Here is a 16608-nt window from a genome sequence, read left to right on the forward strand (position 1 = left end):
AATGGATGCTCAAATGCAAATATAGAAACATAGTTGAAGGATGGTGAATATGCTCAAAATACTTTTAAGTAGCTGTGTGAAAATGAAAGAAAGAAGCTTGTTGAAATTGATTACAGAAAAAGGGAGGATGGGTGAGGGAGAGACAGAAGAGATGAGTCTGATTAAGGTACATTATATGTGTTCATGGAGATATGAAAATGAACCATTTTTGTACCAATAATTGATGCTCACAAAATGTGTGGAAAAAAATAATATGGACAAACTCCATGGCTTTCAGTACTTTTTTTGTGGTAAGCTCATTGAAATGTTATCAATATGGAACTGCATTTCCTATTAGCAGGCAATTTAAAAAGTGTCAGAAGACAGATTTTAAAATTAGAAATATACATTTTTCAGATATTGAAAAATTATTGACTTCAGTAATATTATGGAAAGAATAGTTTAAATTGACATGCATAATAGCAGTATTAAATTTCCTTTACACAGAAATATTTTGTCAGCATGTTGTACTAAATCTTGAAGCAAAGAAAAAAATAGCAATTTATTTTAAATATCTTTGATTCCTTCTTCAACATATGCACATATTTTCATGACCATTTCCTTGAAAAATCACATTTTAAAAATTTTAATTCAGGTACCAGTAATTTTATGCTTGTAATTCTAGGTACTAAGGAAGCTGATTTGAGGATCAAGATTTGAAGAGAGCCTGAGTACACAAAACCATGAAACTCTTTATTACAATTAATCAGTTAAAAGCTAGCAGTGGAGGTCAAGTGATAAATTGTCACCTTTGAAATAAAGTGAGAATGTGAGGCCTTCACATGAAGCCTCAATACTGGCACAAAATAAATCAAGCAAACAAACAAACAATAAATAATATTAATTTTGTCTTCCATTTAGATCTTCAATGTCTCCCAAAGGCTCATATGTTGAAGACTTGATCCCCAGGACAGCAGTGTTTAAAGGTAGGGGGAGGTATTTGGGAAATGATTAAATCATAAAGACTTTGACTTCATTAATGTATCATTCCACTGATGGATTATTAGCTCTCTGAGTATGGGAGGAGAACAATGAGATTATATAATTATATAAGTATAACAATGAGATTGTTCTGTTTCCTGGGCAATTGGGCCCTGGCATGCACAACCCGCCTTGGTGTTCTGCCAACAAACCCTCAGAGCACACCCATCATCTGAAACCATATGCCAAAACTAGTCTTTCCTTCTTATGAGTTGTTTAACTCAGGTAATTTTTTTTTGAAGCAATAGTAAGCTAACAAACAATTTTCATAGGGAAGAAATACAACTTTCCCACAGCTTTAGTGAAAGGAAATGGTTCATTAGCTCCGCAAATTAATCCGTACATCAACACAGGAGTTACTGAATAAAAGCTGACACTTGGATAATGGTTTCTCCTCTCTGTTTTATCTGATGGGCTCATGATTTTTATATATTCTTGGGAGAGGTAAGATTTTATGATCTTGAAAGAGATGATATATTCTAAGCCAATTTCTTGAACAGGTGAACACTGAGTGTACTTCAAATATGTATGATTTTGAATGTAGAACTCAGATGAGTTATATCATACCCTATGTATTTTCTTTCACAACACTTGGCAGTTTTGGTATTGAAAGTGGGCACCCTGGCCTTTGGCAAAGCATGCATCATATTAAGAGACCCCCTTCAGCTATGTGCTGGTGGCTCATGCCTATAATCTTAGCTAATCAGGAGGCTGGGATCTAAAGATTCAGTTCAAAGCCAAACCCAAGAAATCAGGAAAGCTGTGAGCCCTGTCTCCAATTAATCCCCAAAATCCACAAGTGGAGCTATGGCTAAAAGTGATAGAATACCAGCTTTGAACATGAAAGTTCAGGGATAGCACCTAGACCTTTGATTTCAAGTTCCTTAGATTGGAACAAACAAACAGAGCTCTTTTCAATTGGAACTGGGTATTTGATATGTATTCAGAATTTCTGCTGTGTGTTGACAGTTTTTCTCACATTTCTTAGTAAGTTAGGTTGGAATTGTATTTAAGATATTTAAGGATATTGTAGCAACACTAAAATGTATTATATTCCTGGTTAAAGTTCCTTTCAAGGACAGAATATTATTTAGGGGTAAAGAAATGCAGAGAATCTGAGTTATCTCTAAAAGGTTAGGAAATCTACATTATTTGTTAATTTCATGAACTAAGTAGTTCTTGGAAAGGAACCCCCTAAATTTACATTCCTTTTAAATTTGGAGTGGTAAAACCACATACAAAAAAACACTATAAATCTTTATTCACAGAAAATGAAAGGGCTTAAATAATCACAACTCAATTGAGTTCCAATGAATATTTTTCCTCAGAAGAAAATAGGATTAACATGGGGAAAATTATAAGTGCAAAATATTTTGTACCCAATTTCACTGAAATGCTGCTTCATAATTACAGTGTTTACCAGAAATTACATTGCAGCATTTAGCAAATTAGGCCATTGAGAAGTAAATACTAGCTGTAGGAGTTTGGGTAACTTTTTAAACTCTCAGTAATTAGTTAACCACTCATAAAAATTTTATTGTGTAATTTTTTTATTTTGTCATCAAGTAGTTACTATTTCTACATGCTAACAAACCAACTAAAATGTATTTTCCCCAGCTGCAATCAGAGCACTAAAATACCTTTCCAGTTAGCAGTATTGCCCAATATGAAAGATGATAAATAACAAAATTCTCATGAAACAGAATTTCTCAACCATGACAGCATTGACATTTTGGGCTGGATCACTCAGCTATACAGGATATCCTGTGAGTGTAGGATGTTTAGCAGCATTTCTGGCTTTTATCTACCTTGGGCCATTGCTGCTTCCTTTTAGCTGTGACAAGCAGATATGTCACCAGACATTGCCAAATGTCCCTTCCAGCCTGGTTGAGGCAAGAGGATCACTTCTGGCTGAGAATCACTGCTCTCAGAATAGAAATGTACCCATTTCTTAGGTGGCAAATAGCTTACCCTTTGGTGGTAAGGGTAGCTTTAAAATAAAGTTATGTTTTATGGGTTTGAGTCACATCCCTTTCCTTCCTCCCTCCCTTCTGTCCTCCCTCCCTTCTGTCCTCCCTCCCTCCTTCTCTCCCCCTCCCTACCTCCTTCCCTTCCCTTCCTTCCTTCCTTCCTAACTTCCTTCACCTTCCTTCTTTTTGTCTTTCCTCCTTTCCTTTCCCTTCCCTTTCTTCCTTTTATCCTTTCTTCCTTCTTTTCTTCCTTCCTCCCTCCCTTTCCTTCCCTTTCTTCCTTTATTCTTCCTTCCTGTCTTCCTTCTTTCCTCCTTTACCTTTCCTTTCCTTCTCTTCCTTCCCTTCCTTCATTTCTTTCTTTTTAGTCTAGGGTTTTAACTCTGGTACTTGATCTTGTAAGAGAAGTACAATACAAGTTGAACAGTACTCTAGCCTTTTTTCTTTAGCTATTTTTCAAGTAAGTTTTTATATTTTTGTCTGGTCAATATGGACCACAGTCCTCATATGTACATGTCATTTGTATATGATATGATAGATACACATCAGTATACCCAGCTTATTGGTTGACATAAGACCTCATTAAGGTTTTTTTTTTTTTTGCTTGCTTGTTTTGTTTTTTTTTGTTTTTTGTTTTTTTTTTTATCAAACTGGTCTCCAGTTGTGATCCTTCTAATCTCTGTCTCAGGAATCGAGATTCAGGTATGAGCCACTAGAGTCAGATGTCTTCTTAAATGATATTAGCTCAAGTGACACTTTCTGAATATAATCCAGTAATCAGAAATGTGTCTCAGTCTCTGGTACTACTTACTTTGTGACTTACAGACTCAATGATTCAAAGTATCTCTGTTTGCTAGATGTGCACTTCACTGAAATTATATAAAGCTTTGAATGATACTTTAAGCATCACAGAAGGTAACAAGGACTTCAAGTTCACATATAAGCAAACAATAAATGTTTGTAAATGCTGTTTCTATTCATGATTCTAGGATGTCATCAATACAGAGTTATTTTGTCAAAGTGACACAGAAAATTAAGATATGTCAGAGAATTAATTGGTTTGGCTATGACATCTTCTAGCACACTGGTCTAGAAAGGCCAATATTCCTTTCTGAAACTCGTCCACTGACTGACCTTTCCTTATTTAACTTGACTCAGTTTCTCAGATATATGTTCATGAAAACAAAAACAGGCAGGTATTTCAAATTTTACTGAAGCTTCATTACATTGCAAATGAAGTCTAGACACACACACACACACACACACACACACACACACACACACACACACTTCCTGTGGCAATTAAAATCAAATGTGCATGAAATTAGAAAGAAAAAGCAGGAAAAGTATTTTTCATCACACAGGAAATATGGAATTATTTTTCTATTCACAGCAACCAGATGTGCAGTCAAATTGAAGAATAAAGCTGCTCCAGTGGAAAAGTGAATTGGAACCACATTGTTTTGCACTCTTCCTTTGGTACCCTATTGGACCAAATCTTTTCACAGTATCGGATGAACACCATGGATTCTAAAGTTATTAGTGGTAGGACATTTAATTTCAAATAGATAATTAGTTAGTGGCAAAGAACATGTGGCTACTTAACACATTTCTGAGGCTGAGGAAGGAAGAGTCAACAGAGAAACAGAAGTAATTTTCATTCCTATAAGTTGTTAGGTACCTTTACAGTTTCTTTGTGTATGTTTCACTAAAAAAACAATATCAATATTATCACTGTGTTATTCTATTATTATCTTGCTCTTCATTGAGCAGCTGTTATAAGCAATACTGTGTTAGTTGTTGGTATATGTTAAGAAAGGGAAAAGCCCTAATTATAGTGAGTTTCCAGACCTGTGCAGGAAAACTGATACTAGACAACTAATTTCTGTATAATGGAAACAGCACCTATATTTCACAAGAGAAAAGCCAAAAATGTGTTGAAGGAATTAAATAATTTGTAGAAAAGAAAATTTAAGTGATTTTTAAGCATGCACAATGAAGCCTAGTTTACTTTTCAATATAGTGAACGAGACCATTTTACCCTTTGATTGGCAAATGTTTTATTTTAATAATATTTGTTGATGTACAGTGTTTTCAAGGATCAGAAAGACATTAGATTTCCTAACAGTTTGTCCTGCTTTCTTACAAGCTCTCTAGAAACACATGTCAGATGACCTCAGAATTTCATTTCTGAAATATGGTATGCAGACAAAACAGATCTACATTTGCAAAATGACTTAGGAAGAAAGCTCTTCATTGCACTTCTGCATGTAGAGGAAAAGATAATTTATTGTCAAACACAATAGAACAGGTTAAATACATAGGTTTCATCTGCTGCCATAGGGAAAAAAAGAACTTCTTAGATGTAAACATGAATTTATTTTGTTTATTGATAAATTTGTACACATATTTGCACATACATGTATTTGTACATCCCTTGTCTTATGTATGTATGTATAAAATTCCTTAGAAATGTCTATAGTTGATAGACAGCAGTTGCTGTTTCTGAGTTGTTGGGGGTGTGGATATTAGAGTAACTTTTTACTATTAATCATTTTGACCTTTGGAATGTTTTAAAAGCACTTTGTATTCAAAGTGAACTTTAGAAAAAGTTAATGAAGCATAAGTGTAGTGGTTCATGCTTGTATTTCTGGCTACTTTGGAGACAAAGATTGCCAGAATTGCAGTTCCAGGACAGCCTAAGTAAAATGTTAGACTTTATCTCAACAACAAACAGAGAGCAGGGTGTGGTGGCAAAAGTCAGTTACCCTAGCTACAGAGGAGGCTTCAACCAGGAGGCTCAGAGGCTAGGCAGCCCTGGGCAAGAAAAGCTACCTGAAAAATTATTAAGGCAAAAATAGTTTAGGACATAATTCAAGTTGTTGAGTATCTGCCTAGCACATGTAAGTCCTGGAGTTCAACTCCCAGTACCATCTGAAACAAAACAAACATTCACACAATTCTCTGTAGATGGATATTTTCAGCCATGAATTGACAGAGGAATGGATTCTTTTAAAACAGTGTCTCGACTTCCGGGAAGATGGTGGAGGAGCAGCAAAGCCCTAGCTGAGCTCCCTCCCACATCACAGTTTTCCCACTCCAGAGAAACTTTTACTCCTAGAAAGACAGCCAGAGTAAGTTCTAACAGTACAGGGATTCTGGCCAGAAAGGAAAAATCAATTTTGCTGCCCTGAAAACACAGATTTGAGCTCCGGGTGGCTACCTGCTGCCAGACCAGTGCTGGCGCCGGCACAGCACCCTGCACTCCATGCACCTAAAACACACAGTGGTGACCAGAGAGAAATCCTCCAGATGGTGGCAGACACAAGCGGATTGCAGGCTGAGCACTGACGGGCTGAAATCGCAGAGAAAGTGTGAGTAACCCACGAAAGACATTCTCACTTGCGCCCACAGAGCAGCTCCTTGAAGGTAGCCCTGCCCCCACCGCCAGAGCAAAGCGCCATCTTTGATACTGGCATAGGGTCAGAATAGACTGGAATTAAAGCGGGCCTGGGGAAAGCGAGGACAAAGGAGCCATCTTTGAAAAGGGCAAGAGGGACCAACCATTGAGAGCTAGCTTCGCCCAGGAGAATGCCCCCTGCCCAGGTGGGAGGCTTGTCCTGGGCTGCGGCTCACACACACTCATGTGAACTCAGCCAGAGGTGCCCCTCCCTGCCCGCCAGAATTTCTAAATTAAAACCAAAAGCAGCGAGCAGCTACCAGTGGCACGAAACAACCAGATGGGAGAACAAACAGCTCCTGAGACAGATAAACAGTCCCGCCACAGAGGAAGCCCAATTCCCAGCCTGAAGTGGAGCTGAATTCCATAGCCAGCTCTGCCCAGGAGTCCGCCCCACCCAGGAGGGAGGAACCTCCCCCAGGCAAGCAACTTTCAGCTGGGTAAACCAGGCAGTGGCGCACCGCCCTGATGACTCCACAGCCTATTCAAAGCCAGGCATGAAAGGCAGCAGCCCCACAGGAGACAGGAGGAGCCATGGTTCCCAAGGGTGGCCTCCCAAGGCCTACTTGCAAGTTGTGTGAACCACAGGGACCCAGGATTTCACTAACAGAGGAAGAGGGTCAGAGCAAATCCACCCCCTGCAAACTGAAGCAAGTCAAAGCAGCCAAGCAGCAAAATAGACTGTATACCATCGCAAGGAAACCAGAGACTGTAGAAAGCCCACCCAGACAAGGAAGACTCCATTTTTTTTTTCAAAACATTTTTTAAGTGTTTTTTTTTTTTTTTCATTTCTGAAACGTCATTGGTTTTTTGTTTTACATTTTAACCTGTTTGTTTTGTCAAGTTTTTTTTTGTTTTGTTTTGGTTGTTCATTTTTCTGGGTTTTTTTCCTTTTTTTAAAAAAAAATAACTTTTCTCTGTTTTTTGCATTTGTCTTCTATATCTCTCTCTTCACATTCTCTTTCTTTAAAAATTTACTTTCCTATGAATAACACCTCCTCTCTTTTCTGCTAACACTCCATTGTCTATCATTTTAACCTTGTTCTTTCTACTGATTCTATTCTTCTCCACATTTCCATGTCACTGAAACTAAACCAAATCATCACACCCCCCCCCATACAATTTACTCTGTTCTCCTTACTACCTCTAACTTACCCTCCTGACTTACTTCCAGGACCTCCAGATTCCACTGAGCCCAGGTTATTGGATAGAGGGTATCCCTGCTCAATCCGAGTGAATCAAAGGGGTTCAAAGACAAAGCCAGCCAGTCCAAAAAAGAACTTAATATAAGAACAAAAATTGCTCATAGGGTTGTAACAGTAAATAAGTAACTACTGAATACAGGGCTCAGGATTGGTTGTTATATCAAAATTGTATTCTTTAGGAACACCAAATCTAATTTTATATACAGGTAAACAAGGTAACTGTATATAATTGTGAACTTCTAAGATTTACACAACAGTGCTTGGTAAGGTCTGCTTTGGGTCTTAAATGGTGCTCAAAAGTGTTTGTAGATTGGCATTCCCAATCCTAATGGGCAGAAGAAACACAAGAAAGATGGCAAACAATGGAGTCTTATCTCCCACTAAAAACAAGCAGGAAGCAGAGCATTCAATCAAATACATAGAAGAGAACCCTCAAAATGCTCTACAAAGTCTACTGATGAAAATGATAAATTAAAAGTTTGAATCTCTTCAGTCAACTATTCTAGAGCATGAGGAGGTAAAGCAAAAATTAATGAAGAATTTCATGGCCTCCACAAATAGAAAGTTAATTGAACTTCAAGAGTCAAATGAAAAGATAGTTACCCAGCTAAAAGATTTGAGAGACAGCATACAAAACCAAATTAATGAAGTTAATGAAGTAAAGAAGTCCATGCAGGACCTAAGAGATAAGTTTAGCAAGGACATGGAAATCATCAGGAAAGTCCAATCAGAAGAAAAAGAGATTCAAAATCAAGAAGCTAGCCTATAGTCCCGACCAACTGAAGCAGAGGATTGACTCTCAGGAGCTAAAGATTCCCTAGAATCTATGGGGAAAGATAAAAAATCAATACAAAACAATCCAATCGATAAAACAGATCACTCCAGGAGCTTCAAGACACAATCAGGAAGCCCAATTTAAGGATAATAGGTATTGAAGAAAACCTGGAGAAAGAAGTTAATGGAATAGGCAACCTATTTAACAGAATATTAGCCAAAAACTTCCCAAATATCCAGGAGGATAGGCCTATAGAGATACAAGAAGCATTTAGAATCCCAAACCGACCAGACCAGAATAGGACATCCCACTGACACATTGTGATCAAAACAGGATCAATAGAGTCCAAGGAAAGAATCCTTAAAGCTGTTAGGGAAAAGCAATCAGAATCACCCCAGACTTCTCAGCAGAGACCATGAAAGCAAGGAGAGCCTGGAATGAGATATAGCAAACCCTAAGTAAAAATAACTACCAATCAAGAATACTGTAGCTAGCTAAACTCTTATTCATAGCCAAAGGTCAAATAAAAGTCTTCCACAGTAAGAAGAAACTGAAACAATATATCGTCGCCAAACCAGCTTTACAGAAAACCCTCAAAGATGTACTACACAGGGAAAATAATCAAGATACCAAAGCAGACAGAGAAATGAACCCTAAATAGAAAACCAGAATATTAGTTCAAGAAATGGGAAGACACAGCTTTTAACAAGATAGATATAATGAAAGGAACAAACAATCATCTCTCAATCCTAACTCTCAACATTAATGGACTTAATTCTCCAATCAAATGACACAGGCTCATAAGTTGGATCAAAAATCAAGATCCATCTTTCTGCTGCCTCCAAGAGACACATCAATCCACAAAAGTAAGCATCTTCTAAAAGTGAAAGGCTGGAATAAAATCTATCAAGCAAATGGCCCCCATAAGCAGGCTGGCATTGCAATCCTAGTATCAGATACAGGAGCACACCTTCATAAAACAAGCACTACTGACTCTAAAAACACTAATAGACCCAAACACATAGATAGTTCGGGACTTTAATACTCCTCTATCACCTCTGGACAGATCAACATGCCAAAAACTGAATAAAGAAACCACACAGCTAAACAACTACATAGACCAACTAGACTTAACCAACATCTACAAAATATTCCATCCAGCAACAACTGAATACACAGTCTTTTCGGCAGCACATGGAACAATCTCCAAAATAGATCAGATCTTAAGGCACAAAGAAAATCTGTACAAATTCAGAAGTATCGAAATCATTCCCTGCATTCTCTCAGACCACAATGGAATAAAATTAGAGCTCAACTCAAACAGCCACAGCACAAAATCCTACAATACATGGAGACTAAACAACACATTGCTGAACCATCAGTGGGTCATTGAAGAAATTAGAACAGAAATTCAAATGTTTATGGAATTCAACCAAGATGAGTAAACAAAGTACCAGCTCCTTTGGGACACAGGAAAGGCAGTACTCAGAGGGACATTTATGTCTCTGAGTGCCTACATCAACAAACTGGAGAAACAGCAACTCAACAACTTAAGGAAGCACCTTAATCTGCTTGAAAGAGAACAATAAGCCAAACCCCAAGTCAGTAGACAGGAGCAAATAATTAAAATCAAATCAGAATTAAATCAATTAGAAACAAAAAAATTGAAAGAATCAACAAAACGAAGAGTTGGTTCTTTGAAAAAATTAACAAGATAGACAGACCCCTAGCAAACCTGACCAAAAAAACGAAAGCAGCAAACCCAGATAAACAAGATCAGAGATGAAACAGGTAACATCACCACAGAAACAACCAAAATTCAGAACACAATAAGGAACATTTTGAAAACCTTTATGCCAACAAATTCAAGAACCTGAAAGTAATGGATGATTTCCTAGAAAACATTGATATCCCCAAACTCAACCATGAAGATTTAAACCTTCTGAATAGACCCATATCCAGCATTGAAATAGGAATGGCAATAAGTGATCTCCCATCCAAGAAAAGCCAAGGTCCAGACGGATTCACAGCAAAATTCTACAAGGCCTTCAAAACAGAACTCACACCAATATTTCTCAAACTCTTCAATGAAATTGAAAGGGAAAGTTCACTACCAGACACATTCTATGAAGCCAGTATAACCCTCATTCCCAAACCAGGCAAGGACTCATCACGGAAAGAGAACTATAGACCGATTTCCCTGATGAACATAGATGCAAAAATTCTCAACAAAATTCTGGCCAATCGACTTCAACAGGTTATCAAAAAAATCATACACCATGATCAAACTGGATTCATCCCAGGGATGCAAAGTTGGTTCAATATACACAAGTGATTTTATGTAATCCACCACATAAACCAGAGCAAGGTAAAGAACCACATGTTTATATTTCTGGATGTGGAAAAAGCATTCGATAAAATCCATCACCCATTTGTGCTAAAGGCCCTGGCAAAACTGGGATTCCAGGGGACACTCCTGAATATAATGAAGGCAGTCTATGACAAACCAACAGCAAGTATAATTCTAAATGGTGAAAAACTAAAGCTATTCCCTTTAAAATCAGGAGCAAGACAGGGATGTCCGCTCTCTCCCCTTCTCTTCAACATAGTACTAGAATTCCTAGCCAGAGCAATCAGGCAAGAAGAAAATATAAAGGGGATCCAAATAGGAAAAGATGAAGTTAAACTTTCTCTCTTCGCAGATGACATGATCCTATACCTAAAGCACCCCATTGATTCTACTCCCAAGCTACTAGAGCTGATCCAAAACTTTGGCAAAGTTGCAGAATATAAAATAAACCCTCAAAAATCAATGGCATTTCTATATGCTAATGACCCTAATGCCGAGGTTGAAATCAGGAAAGCAATTACTTTTGCAATACCTCAAAAAAAAAAAAAAACCTAGAAATAACCTTAACGAAAGAAGTGAAAGACCTCTATGATGAGAACTTTAAAAACATGAAAAACAAAATTAAGTCAGAACTAAGGAAATGGGAAAACCTCCCATGCTCCTGAATTGGGAGGATTAATTTAGTCAAAATGGCAATATTACCAAGGCTATCTACAAATTCAATGCAATACCCATTAATATCCCAACACAATTTTTTAATGAAATAGAGGAAGCAATCCAGAAATTTATATGGAACAATAAAAGACCCAGAAGAGCAAAAACAATCCTAAGCAGAAAGAACAGTGCTGGACGAATTACAATACCCAACTTCAAGCTGTATTATAAAACTATAGTAATAAAAACAGCTTGGTATTGGCACTGGAACAGGCCGGAAGACCAATGGAATAGAATTGAAGACCCAGAAATGAAACAACAGAACTATGCCTACTTAATCTTTGATAAAAGAGCCAAAAAAAATAGGATGGAAGAAAGACCGCCTCTTTAACAAACAGTGCTGGCAAAACTGGTTCAACACATGCAACAAATTAAAACTAGATCCTTATATATCACCCTGCACCAAAATCAATTCCAAATGGATCAAAGACCTTGAAATTAAAACAGATACCCTGAAAACACTAAAGGAAAGAATAGGAGAAACACTTTGACTCCTTGGCACAGGATGGAACTTCCTTCACAAAGACCCAGAAATGTGACAAATCAAAGAAAGGATGGACAAATTTGACTGCATCAATCTGCAGAGCTTCTGCAGGGCAAAGGACATAACTTACAAGATAAACAGTAAGCCCACAGATTGGGAAAAGTTCTTTGCCAGCCATACAATGGACAAAAGCCACATATCTAAAATATATGCAGAACTAAAAAGATTACATTCCTCCAAAACAAAACCACAAAGTACCAATAGCCCCCTCAATAAGTGGGCTAAAGACTTAAAAAGAGACTTCTCTGATGAGAAATGAGAATGGCCAAGAGACATATGAAAAAGTGCTCTACATCACTGGCCATAAAAGAAATGCAAATCAAAACAACATTGAGATTCCATCTCACCCCAGTAAGAATGTCCTATATCAAGAAAACTAACAATCACAAATGTTGGAGGGGATGTGGCCAAAAGGGAACCCTACTTCATTGTTGGTGGGAATGTAAACTGGTTCAGCCACTCTGGCAAGTGGTATGGAGATTCCTCAGAAGGCTAAACATAAAGCTCCCTTATTACCCAGCAGCCCCACTTTTGCGCATCTACCCAAAAAACCACAAACAAGAACACACTAAAGCCACCAGCACAACAATGTTCATTGAAGTACAATTTGTCATAGCTAGAATCTGGAACTAACCCAGATGCCCCTCAGTAGACGAATGGATCAGGAAAATGTGGTACATATATACACAATGGAATTTTAAGCCTCTATCAGAAAGAATGACCTTGCCCCTTTTGTAAGGAAATGGAAGGACTTGGAAAAAATTTTACTAAGTGAAGTGTGCCATACCCAAACATGGAATCTATGGTCTCCCTCATTGAGAATAATTAGCACAGGTTTAGGCTAGTCACAGCAGAGGATCACAAGAGCCTAATAGCTATACCCTTATGAACACATAAGATGATGCTAAGTGAAATGAACTCCATGTTATGGAAACAACTGTTATATCACTGTTGTAATTACTTTCAACATGCGATGTGAAACCGTAGCTTCTATTGTTGATGATCCTCTTGTATCCCTTCCTGTGGTCGTACCTTCACTATCTCTGTATCTTATCTGAGTACATTGGAAACCGTGTATACAGGTATTAGAACTAGGAAACTGTAAGCGAATACCAAAATCGAGAGACATAGAGTAAAAAAGACAAATGATTACAAAAGCAATACTTGCAAAGCTGTTTAGTGTAAATCTACTGAACAACTCATGGGGGAAAGGGGGAGGGGGGAGGGGGAATGAGGGAGGAGATAACAAACAGTACAAGAAATATATCCAATGCCTAAAATATGAAACTGTAACCGCTCTGTATATCAGTTTGACAATAAAAACAAAACAAAACAAAACAAAAAAACAGTGTCTCAGTTAACATCTCTTCACATTGATCATCCTGACTGGCAGTCTACTTAAACTACAAAAGAAAAGAAGTGAATAAAAAATAGAACATTCATACATAGGCTTCCTGAGACTTCTCTGAGTATCTTCACCTGGAAAATCATATCCAAACCTAAGAAGCAATGTCTGTCAAAAGTCAGGAGAGTGAAATAATAAATTAGGTAGGTGAGAAAGATAAACGAGATTAATATTTTAGCTTATGTTTCTGAAAACTTAGAATAGCTACTGCTTTAAAACTAAGATTTTAAAATTCAGGTTTCTAAGAATTCTATCAGGTAGCATGTTTTACTGGTCAGCCACTCCTAGATAACAACTGTCTCTCTCTCTCTCTCTCTCTCTCTCTCTCTCTCTCTCTCGTATGTTTGTATGTATTGCATATGTAAATATTAAGCTCATAAAACATGTAGATTCGTATTTAGTATGTGTTATACTCTTCCCTATAAACATGTATAACATTTTCTAAAGCAACAGAGAAATTGAGTATCTAATTTCCAAACACATTTGTGGAATCTAAATTGTCTTACTTAATATAATAGTCATTAGCAAACTCTCAAATGGCTTGTACCTAGTGATTTTTTCAGTAGATTTGCAGCTGTAGTTTCCTTATTGGATCCCTCCCATATAGACAAATTTCCTAGAGGCTCTAACTTGATAAAGTTGTAGCAAAGCAAACACACTTAAACTGTTCTAATTTGTTTTCTATCTGCATTTTTTCCCCATGAAACACAATTTGAATGTATTCATTCAGAGTTCTGGAGACCAGAAATCTGAAATTTATCTGTCAGCTTTGCTATATTCCCTCCCAAGACTTTTTGGGAGGGTGAATTTATGCCTTCTTGTTAGCTCTTGGTGGCTTCTGATATTCCATGACTTACACCATAGTTTTGCCCCTTGGCTTTCACTTGCATCTTGACTTCTCCCATGGGTCTGTCCTGAAATTTCTTTTAAGTTTACATAGGACTCATCCACATAACCCAGAATAAGACCCTCCTCTCAAAAGCTTTAACCTATCCACATTTTTTGTTGTGTGAAACAATACTCACAGGTTACAAAGATTAGGACATGCACATAGAATTGGTGAGGGAGAGACATCATTTCCTTATTAAAGATAGCCTTGGAGCCTCTCAGTCTCAGATGCTATTATTGTGTGACTCAAGACATGATCTAAGTTTTGAGGGAATACTAAAGGAAGCAAGTAAGGAAGTTCACTTGAGAGTTCATCATTTGTGAGGTTAAAGTTACTAGTTAGAGTCCATATATGTGTGTATGTGTGCCTTTTTATGTGCATATGTACATGTAGGTCTTTTAATTCAATTTTAGTAATTTAGACATTCACTTGTATTCATCTGAAGTTTTACTTGGTCTCTCCTGAACCATTTCCCACATTTCCATAGATTCCAGGAAGTTCATATTTCAAATAATACTAATAGCAAAATTTTTTTTTAGCACTGAATGGAGAGGAATATCATGAGCAGGAGCAGAAAACTGGTGAGGCCTCTGCTCAGAAGACCATCTGCTAAGAAAGCTAATGAAGTGTCTGTGCTCAAAGGCTCAGCACTGGCTTTGGTATTTTATAAATATCGGTGACTCTTGTGCTACTCATCCCACCCACTGTTGGCACTGGAATACTTGAATATTTAGAATTCAATTTATATTACATATATAGAATTTCATATGTGTGACTCCATAGAACCTCAGTAATCATTCACTGTTATATATCAACCTGTCACTTCTTACATAAACACATTGAGCTGCAGGCACAACACATTCCATACTGTCATATATTAATTCATTCAGCTATAAGTTGATCAAAACTTGCAAACTGACTGTATATAGGGATTGGTAGAAAACAAAATGATGGATGATTGGCATTTCTTTCATTTGACTTTGTGTCTTTTTATTTATTCTATCAGTTAAGGCAAGCAAGATGAGGATTTGCATGGGGGAAACAATATTGTAGGGAAGCCCAGCCATCATTCTTAACATTCATCTTGGCAAAAAGATCCTAAGGCAGCAGCTGGGATGTTTCATTTTTGTTGATTTTTACAAATGAGGGAATAGTGAACTGCAAGTCATAACAGGAAAATCTGAACTGCACGCATCCTCAGACACCCTATTTAAGGCATGTTGTCAGCATAGCACCCAAAGTTGTCCTGGGAACCCGGCTCAACAGACAGCCACACGAGCTAAAGCAGCCCCAGAAAAGCTTTTGCCTCCACATCTCTCTCTCAGACTGGTCCATATGCCACAAAAAATGCTAAATCGAGTTCTTTCCATATGCTAGTAGTATTCCATCGGATTCCTGTGTTATCTCTGGTCCAGTTTCCCTCTGCCATTCTGAATCACACTTCTTACAAGAATTTTCTTTTCTGTTTCCTTTAAGGAAAAATATCTATAGAAAATCAACATAATTTGACTCTGGTTCTCTAGGCTTCTAGTCCTTTCTTTGCTAGGTAACAAAGTAATGCCATATTTTATTTGATTACTAAAATGTTTACTGAATGCCAGGTGCTGTGCTAACCACTGTAGAAAGAAGACAAATGGATATAACACAGCCTTTTCCTTCAGAACACAGCAAGGTGGATCGTGAAGAAGTTAAAGTGGTAATTGATGTGGAAGTATGATTATTAGACGGGCTTTGGGGAATGTGAAGAGGGAGCATGTGCTGAATACACAACACGAAAGTGTGGCTGGTTCAGGGCCATCTACCACATGATTTTTGTGTACTAGAGGAAGGGTCTCACTGCTTTTTAACAATTTCCTTTTCAATGGACAATCTGAGCTTGACGTTGGCCTTTTAATGTATTCTCTAGTCAACTGAGTTCAAGTTTCCTACATATGTTTGGGGGATTTCTGGGGGAGTTCAACTGACAGAATACTGAGAGTCTCAAGGATGCGTTTATGCTCCATATGGGTATGGCAGTCCATAGGTAACAGATCACTGATTGCTCTACACTCATTCCACAGTGAATGGGCTTCTATGTTCTAGGAACTGTCAGAGATTGCCTGGGCTTATGTGGAGACAGCAGTGAAAACAAAAACTGGAAGTGACCAAGGAGGAAGCATAAGTCCTCTGAGAAATAATCCACCAGGTAGATGATGTTTCATTAGTTACATGCTATGAGAAATAAAATGAGAACATCAGGGTTCATAGTATGCATTGTTTGCATGGTTTAGCATTTT

The sequence above is a fragment of the Perognathus longimembris genome, chromosome 2, assembly GCF_023159225.1.
Source record: "Perognathus longimembris pacificus isolate PPM17 chromosome 2, ASM2315922v1, whole genome shotgun sequence".
NCBI classification, from domain to species: Eukaryota; Metazoa; Chordata; class Mammalia; order Rodentia; family Heteromyidae; genus Perognathus; species Perognathus longimembris.